The sequence below is a fragment of the Vombatus ursinus genome, unplaced genomic scaffold (genome assembly GCF_900497805.2).
Source record: "Vombatus ursinus unplaced genomic scaffold, bare-nosed wombat genome assembly UNPS02014798.1, whole genome shotgun sequence".
In the NCBI taxonomy this organism is placed as follows: Eukaryota; Metazoa; Chordata; class Mammalia; order Diprotodontia; family Vombatidae; genus Vombatus; species Vombatus ursinus.
In genome coordinates this window covers 71,124,664-71,133,612 of record NW_020954576.1, presented here as the reverse complement: position 1 = coordinate 71,133,612, position 8,949 = coordinate 71,124,664, and the positions used below count along the sequence as shown (strand labels likewise).

Here is an 8,949-nt window from a genome sequence, read left to right as displayed (position 1 = left end):
CACAAGTATAATAACAGCTTAGATAACCTTAGTATCTACCCCATATCTATACACATTAGAAGCTCAATAAAGTCTTGTTAAATTGAAGTACAAATCACTGACCTAGCAAAACAAAGCTATCTTTGCCTCATTGACTCTTATAGTAATCGCTTAAAAAATGCTTGTTAACTGACTGACTCTTCCTTGGCAACAATGATGTCATATAGGTAGTCAAGAGAAGAGAAAAGAAGCAGAATTGTGTCCCTGGCACTACAATTTCCCAACAAGGTCAGTCACAATAGCACAAATCTCAGACCTGGAAACTCTCAGTTAGAAATTACCTCCCAACTGGACACAGCTCTATATGAGTTAAGACCTGTGACTTAATGTCACAGTCACCAGGTTAGCAGAATCCCACTCAGACACATGAGGAAAATTTCTGTAATTTTAAAGTCCAAGAGATGGCCTTGCAGTGTCCATTTAATTATTTTGCAAGCCTGACATCTAGTGGCCATTTGAGACTTCTGGTAGCTAGCCTGAGAGATGGGCACTCCAGAAGCAACCATAAATGGATCCATTGATTTTTTTTTTTTACTTAATTGCTTAGATGTTGGATGAAAGTACAAAGACAAAGTTTATTTCTTTATGGGACCAATGGGGTTGTATCTATAAGATGAAAAGTGAAATATTCTCTCCATTACCCAAATGCTTTGACTCACTGTGCCTGTAACTAAAAAGCTGTTAGTTAAGAACTAACGCAGGCAAAGAAAGAAGTTCTATAACTATAGGGATCAATTTCATGGCCATAGACTATGTTCGTTCTTCTAACTGATCATCTTGCAAATCTGTGCCCTTGGTCTCAAGGCAGACTAAGCAATAGGAGGCAGATAGAGCAGTGCAAATCGCTACTGAAAAAAAAAAAACCAGACATTTCGAGGTGCATGGTAACTGACTAAATAATTTGACTTTGGCATCAGTTTGACTAATTTCCTATTATATTAAAATGTTCTACATCTTTAAAAGAACTGATGTGTACACAATTGATTAGCTATATTGTCATAGGAATATCTGGGGAGATCCAGGTCAACTGAGTTTCTTAGTACTTGTTCACCATGACTCAGATATATGATAAATCCCATCCCAGATCTGCCCCCAATCCATCCTTCATATCACTGTCATTATTCAATTTCTTTATTGCAGATAAGGTCACGTCATTACACTTCTGAACAACCCTTTAGAACTTCCTATTGCCTGGTGACTCTAAGGGGAAGACGGTGGTGCTGCACTCTCATGAAGTATGAACAGAACTACTTCTGGCCAACAAAGTGCTGGCTCAATGATGATCGATTTATATGGTTTGGGGGATGATAAATCAATCATTGAGGCAGCTAGGTAGTGCAATGGACAGAGGGCTGGGCATGGAGTCAAGAAGACATGAATTCAAATCCAGCCTTTGATACTTACTAGCTGCGTGACCCTGGGCAAACCACCTAACCCTGTTTGCCTCAGTTTCCTCATCTATAAAATGAGCTAGAGAAGGAAATGACAAACCACTGCAGTATTCTTGCTAAGAAAACTTCAAATGGGGTCTCAAAGAGTCAGACGTGACTGAAAAACAACTAAACAGAACCAATCATTATACTGGTGCCTTACTTCAGTGACTTCAGTGGAGGGGGAGCAGCTGCATCACTTCAAAAAGAAGATACAACTTCCAACTAGCATTCTTCCTTCCACTCTCTTATGTGACAAGTAGCTCCCCTTCAGTAGATTTATCACAAGGGGCTGGAGAGAAGGACAACATCCTTTTCCCCACCCCAGAAACACAGCAACTGTAGGCACATGGCAGCTATAGCAGAGGCCTAGTTAGGTGAGCTGGGCCAGGGCCATGGGGCTACTGACTGACTTTTCCATTTTGTGTTTCTTGAGCATAAGTGATGAATCAGCAACTCTAAAATGGATATTGGGGGTAATTTTGTGAATTTGAGAAGACAGTGTTCCTGGATTCCTGAGGTTCTGCCACATTTACTACAGAAGGTATCTTCTCTACACCTATTCCAGAGCCTCTTGGAGGAGATGTATCCCAGATAAATACCAGCTAGAGAAGGATCTCAATCCCTGACTTGGGTGGCTTGCTCAAAAACATGGACCTAGAGGAAATTTTGCACAGTGCAGAACCAAGTGAAATATAACTACTACTATTGCTGCTGCTATTACTATAATCATTAGCATTACATAGTACTTTAAGGTTTGCAGAGCATTTTAGATGTCATTTCAATTGATTCTCACAATGGCTTTGGAATAAAGGTGCTATTATTATGCCCATTTTACAGATGTGGAAACAGTTACAGAAGGTTAAGTGTCCGCAGGGTAACTTAAGCTTTAAATATTTTCCTCAGTGCTTTGTGATAGGTGGTAGAATTAGTCAGAGACAATGAGACAATATAGCCTGACCCCTCTTTTTGCAGGCTGCCTCCTGCCTGCCACCTCTCCTCCATGAAGATCTGTAAGGGGTGTAGAAAGAGTTCTTTTTATAGTACATCTAGCAGAGCCTGAGAAATCCAGAAGCACTAACCTCTTGAATTCACAAAACTGCCCATGGTATCCATCTCAGAGTTGCTGATTGGTCATCTACGCTTGAGAAACACAAAATGGAAAAGTCAGCCAGTGCTCCCATAGCCCAGGCACAGCTCACCTAACTAGGCCTTTGCTTTATCTGCCATGTTCCTATAAACCTGATATGCCAGGACATCAGGGCATTGGACCAGAGATGAGAGGGAATCCTTAGCAGCGAGAGAAGGGTCATAGCACTCCAACCAACCCAAACCCACCAATGGTTTGCTATAGCATAAACCCCAGTCTTTTTATTCCAACATTAAAGGCCCTCCACAGTATGACACCGCTTTAATGTTATTTTTTGGGGGGGAGGGGCATATGGAACTATGATTTCATTGGTATGGGGGACTCACTAGTGTGGAAACTCTCTCCACTAATGGAGGAATGACCTTCTTGGATTCACAGAATTCCTCCAGAACATTCTTATAATGTGATTTGGAGTAAATTAAAAGGCACTACACAGAGGACCCTTTACATTTCTAATCCATCAGTATCATAGAGATGCCCTGATACAAAACCTCTTCTAGAAGATATTCTGGGGGGCAAGTTAACCCCAAGATTTTTCTAAAGTAAGCATCCTTGGGTGACTTCCAGAAACCATTTTTTAATATAGCAACTCCTGTCTCTTTTTTCTATGCTTTGTTGCTGAATTCATTCAAAATCTTCCCTTTCATTGTCTATGCAAACACTGAAATGGTGCTTTCAATTTAAAATTCCATGGAATCAGTCATTTGTGACTATTTGAAATGAACCTCTAGGAATTAAAGCTTAGTTCTGGTTAATTTTATCAGAGAAAAGGGGTAGAAAGGAATAGAAAGCAGAAGTAAATCTCTTCAGATGAAGTTATTTTTCTGGGCACTATACTTGAAACTTTTCAGATGTTAGTGCTCTCTTCTTCCTCAACTGATTTTATATTTCATTTTCCATTTACATGTTGGAACCCCCATTAGAATATAAGTTTTCCCCTCAGAGTTTAGTATAGTATCTTTTTTTATTGTTACTATTCAGTCGTTTTCAGTCATGTCCAGGCATTTTCTTGGCAAAGATACTGGAGTGCTTTGGCATTTCCTTCTCTAGCTCATTTTTACAGATGAGGAACTGAGGCAAACAAGATTAAGTGACTTGCTCAAGGTCACAAAGCTAGTAAGTATGTAAGCTAGTAAGGCCACATTTGAACTCAGGAAGATGAGTCTTCCTGACTCCAGGCCCAGCCTCTATCTATTGTGCTACCTAGCTGCCCACAGGGTGTTGTTACACATAGTATTTAATGATGTTGATAAAACTAAACTGAGTTTTTGAAAAAAAATAATTCAATGACTTTTTTCTTTGGCAGTAGTAGAAAGAGGGAGACCTACCCAACTTTTTAATCCATGAAGTTTGAACCTCTGATCTTGTCCTGTACCCTAACTATATCTTAACAAAAACCACTGAAGACTCTGGGAGAAAATGAAAATGAAAAAAAAAAAATTGGTGCATTAGCCTTTGGGTGTAGCCAGTAAAACATAAGAAGAGTATGGCTGTCTGCCTTTCTGGAAGAATCATGCCATGATTTCACATGCCACAGCCATGTTTCTTCAAATGTTTTCTTCTCCAAATGGAAAACCTGTTTCTTTCCCTCACTAACCCTTTGCTAGAGTATCATTGAAGGCCTGATACTCTGTCACCTCCTAATTGTGCTCTCTCTCTTATACCTCTCTTCTCTTTTGCAGCTCTCTAATTCATCCTTCTTCACATTCTAAATAGCTATATGATTGAGACATTTAGATGTCTATTATACTTGTGTGCTTTGCTAAGACAAAACAAAAAAAACCTTCATAACTAAATTCAAGGTCATGTAAAATATATCACCCACTCAAAATAAATTCAAAGGTTTTGTTCTAGTTATACTGTCTAACTGTCCATTTATTTTTTAGTACCTACTATGTGCAAAGCATTGTGCTAGTAGAATATGAAGATAAATAAAACACAGCCTCTACCCTTACAGAGCATGACATCTAGTAGGCTAGATACATAAAATTGTTATAGTACAACTATGAATGAGATAAATGCAGAAGAGAAGTACAATTTGGTACCAGAGAGAAAAGCAAGAGAGAAAATTAGTAGCTAGAAGTCAAAAGAGGTGTCATGGAGGAGAAGGTATTTGAGCTGGACTTTAAGAAGATCTGGAATCTCAAAGGGTAGATGTGTATGTGTATGGAAGCACAGTATAGTCACCATGACAATTCATGTTAAAGGAATGAAATCAAATGGAAAACCTTTATATTAAACACTTACAATGTGCTAAGTACTGTTGTATGCTTTGAGAACACAAACATAAATATAAGACAGTCCTTGGTCACAAAGAACTCCCAATCTATTAAAGGAGACAACACATGTAGGAGAGTTTAGCTGCAGTCAATGGAAAGGCCCAGTGTTCCTTAGGGTACCATGATGGATTGGAGGACAAAACCCAGAGGTAATTAGGATATAGTGGCAGAGCAAGGTATAAATGGTGATGTTGACTCCACGGTCAAGAGTCACAAGAGAGCTGAGTCCACAATTGTTTGGAAGGGAGATCCAACTGCGACCTAATGAGGAAGTAGGATGAGGTTTTAAGGAAAGAGACTCCAATGATCCAGTGGCCCTTAGGAGTACAGTGGTGAAACTCTGAGTAGGTAGGGAAGAGGGGGCGGGGTGGTTTGGACTGTGGCTATTGAGAGAAGCAGGTCCTGTTGTGGTCTGGTAGTCTTTACTCTCTGGAGTGTGGTGGAATGATTTGAGCACATACACAGAAGTAGAAGTTGGAAGAATATATTTGGGGAACAGAAAACAGTTTAATTTGACTACAATGTAAATTGTGGGAGGAAAAATATGATTGGTAAGATAAATTGGACAAGGTGAGTGACCTTAATTCAAGTAAATTTGACTTTATCTAATAGGTAATGGGAAATCATTGATGTTTTTTGATCAAAGGAGTTACATGAGAAAAAAACTTGCTCAGGGAAGATTAATCTGTCAGTGATAGGAAGGAAGCATTATAGGAATAAAAGATTAGATACAGGAAAATTAATTAAGAGTCTACGGGAATAGTTTCAGAAAAATTTGGGAAGACCTATACAAATTCATGGAAAGTAAAGTGAACAGAACCAGAACATTGTACATAGTAACAGCAAAATTGTAAGGGTGCTCAACTGTGAAAAAACTTAGCTATTCTGATCAAGACAATGATCCAAGATAATTCCAAAAGACCCATGATGAAAGATGTTATCTACCTCCAGAGAGAGAACTGATGAATTCTGAATGCAGATTAAAGTATGCTTTTTTTACTTTATTTGTATTGTTTTATTTTGCTTGTGTTTTCTTTTGCAACATGGCTAATATGGAAATGTGTTTGACATGACCTCACATGTATAATCAAAATCAATTGCTTGCCTTGGGGGGGAGGCAGAAGGAAAAGAGATAATTTGGAACTCAAAATTTTTTGAATTATTGTTAAAAAACATTTTATATATAATTAGGAAATGTTTAATGAAGTAAAAATGTTTTATAAAAAGATTCTCTTCAAATAGTCTAAATGAAAGGTAAAAAAAACTGGACCGGACTGCCATCAGTAGAAACTGAAAGAAGAGGATCATTTTGAGAGATACCTGTCAGTCAATCAACAATCACTGATTGTTAACTTAATCACTGATTAAGAATTCTAAATGTGCCAAGCATTGGGGATATAAAGAAAGGAAAAACAAAAACGAACAAACAAACATAAAAAGATCCCTGCCCTCAAGGAGCTCACATTTAAATGGGAAGGCAACATATAAACAATCATGTACACACAAGATATATGCGGTGTAAATGGGAGGAAATCTTAGAGGGATGGAATGTGGACAATTGAGAGAAGCCATTCATTCATTCATTAATTCAGCAACTATTTATCAAGCGTCAATTATGGGCAAAGCTTTGCGCTACGTAGGCATGGGGTGGGCAAGGAGAAGCAAAGTTACAACATGGTTCTTGAGGGAGGAATCAAAGATGCCTCTATGGTTCTGAGTATAAGTAGCTGTGCAAATGATGCTAACATTGATAGAAACAGGGAAGTCAGGAGAAGTAGGTTTTGGAAGAAAATTTTCAATTTTGAGCTGGAGGTGGTGATGGGACATTGATGCTGAGATGTCCTCAATGTAGTTGGAAATACTGGTTGGCTACTCAAGAGGAAGATCTAACCTGGAGATTTATTTTTAAAGTCAACCTCATAGGGGACTACTGAAAACATGGAAATGGGTGTGATTGCCAAAGAAGGACCATAGAGACAAGAGAGAAGAGGGCTGAGAAGGCCAGAGTATTGTAGGAATATCATATTTAAGGTGCAGGAAGAGAAAAGGCAGCCAGTGAAGAGACGAGGAATAAGAGCCAAAGAAGAAAACAGAGAAGTAGTCAAGTTATTTTTGTAGGGATGAAAGAAATAAATGTTTCAACTTTGGAAAAATTCAAAATTGAGGGGCCTGAAACCAAGCATGAAAAGTACGAGCCTGTCATTATTTTTGATTCTAGTGAAATAAGATCTGTTTACATGTTGTTACTAAAGCATTTCTTCATTGTTGTTTTTTTTTTTAAATTTAGCCCTTCATTTGTCCTAGAAATAAGGACATGAAACATTTTAAGGAAAGTATCAATATTGACTGCATATCACAAGTTTGCACCAAGTTAGAAGGGGAAAAAGTTCCCTTTTATTATAGTTCTCTGGAGAATAGTGGCTCTAATTAAGTGGGAGGGTGATCATGGAAAAATGAAAAGTTTCAGGAACAAATAATTCTTTTTTTTTTTAATCTAAATATACAGAGGTTTGGTGAAACCAAAACATTACCACATTAATATTTTTTTCCTGAAACAGATTAGATGGATGGTCTGATTGGCTAGTCAGTTTATTTTTATAAGGCCAATTATATGTGATGCCTACTTCAAAGATTTGGAAAGGACACATTACTCCATTTTAATATAAACAGTATCTAATCCAAGGCAGAATTAAACTAGCGTAATTTCATTTGGAAATAACTAGTGAAATTTCCAGCCTGGGCTATTTGTTACATCCTACTCATTCACTGCAAGCCTGGCCAGTTCTAGAAAGGAGAATCTGAGACAGTCATTTTAGGGCGATAGAAAAAAGCTTTGTGATAATGTGGATAGAAGGTAGAAATGCATAAAACCATTTCTTTTGGTTAAAAAGTCTGGTTTTCAAAAAGTTTGGTAAACCCCTTCCTTCAATCCCCTCCCCACTCCACCATGGTCATACTTTTTTTGTACAGAAAGTTACTGAATTATGTCCTCATCTGTACAGTCTGAATACAGAGGATAACACAACTATCAAAACTAGTAAGTTTTTGTTCTCTGAGGAAAGGGATATTCCCTCCTCCGTGAAGGCTTCTTTGATCCCCCTCAGCAAGAATTAAGACCTCCCTCCTCAACTTTCTCATAGTTTTTTTCTCATATTTTTGTACTTATTTTCTCAGAAGCATGTACATGTATCTGTATACGGCTGTAGTAGAGCAATAACTAGTGTGAAGGAACTGGGGTTTTGCTACAGAGTACCAAAATTGAAAGGGCACTGACAGCATTTAATGGTTTTTCAGAAGTATTAGAATAATTTAGTTTAATAGACTCTAAGCAAGGATCAGTAATTAAAATAGGAAGCTATCAAATGGGTTGAATCCCTTGTCCCTCTCCTCTGCATGACTTGTTAGTGTCTCATATTTTTCCCAAACCAAATGGATTTGTCTTAAAAGTTGATTTGAGGCAATGACTTTCTCTTTCTTCAGTACATATTGTATAGTTTTCCCCAAGTATAAAAATTTCTAGTAATTGATCTGCATATTCTAATTTATAATTATTTGTGTATATACCTTATCTCCAATACAAAATTATAAGTACCTTGAGATAGGACCATGTCAGTTTTTCCATTATTTTTGTTTTCCTATTTCTGAGTGCCTTTTATATTCACTTCAGTAGCACATATACTAAAACTGAAACAGTACAGAGAAAATTAGCATGGCCCCTGCATAAGAATGCAGCAAATTTGTGAAGCATTTCATATTTCTTTTCTAGGGCATCTAGATGGCACAGTGTATAGACTGCCAGGCCTGGAGTCAAGAAGACCTGAGTTCAAATTTGAACTCAGACACTTACTAGCTGTATGACCCTAGGGAAGCTGCTTAACCCTATTTGCCTCAGTTTCCTCATCTATAAAAGAGCTGGAGAAGGCAATGGCAAACCACTCCAGTTTCTTTGCCAAGAAAACCCTAAAAGAGTTATGAAGAATCAGACATGACTGAAACAACTGAATAACAACAGTACCTTTTACCTAAAACAATACCAAGGCCATGTATTTTG

The 8,949-nt window shown here is 37.8% G+C and overlaps 1 non-coding gene across 1 annotated transcript; it reads left to right on the top strand.

Moving 5' to 3' along the window:
• The first annotated feature begins 8,552 nt into the window (after positions 1–8,552).
• LOC114050258 lies at positions 8,553–8,657 on the top strand. Its single transcript, XR_003569965.1, has one exon. It is a non-coding gene; the product is annotated as a U6 spliceosomal RNA (small nuclear RNA).
• The last annotated feature ends 292 nt before the right edge of the window (positions 8,658–8,949 follow it).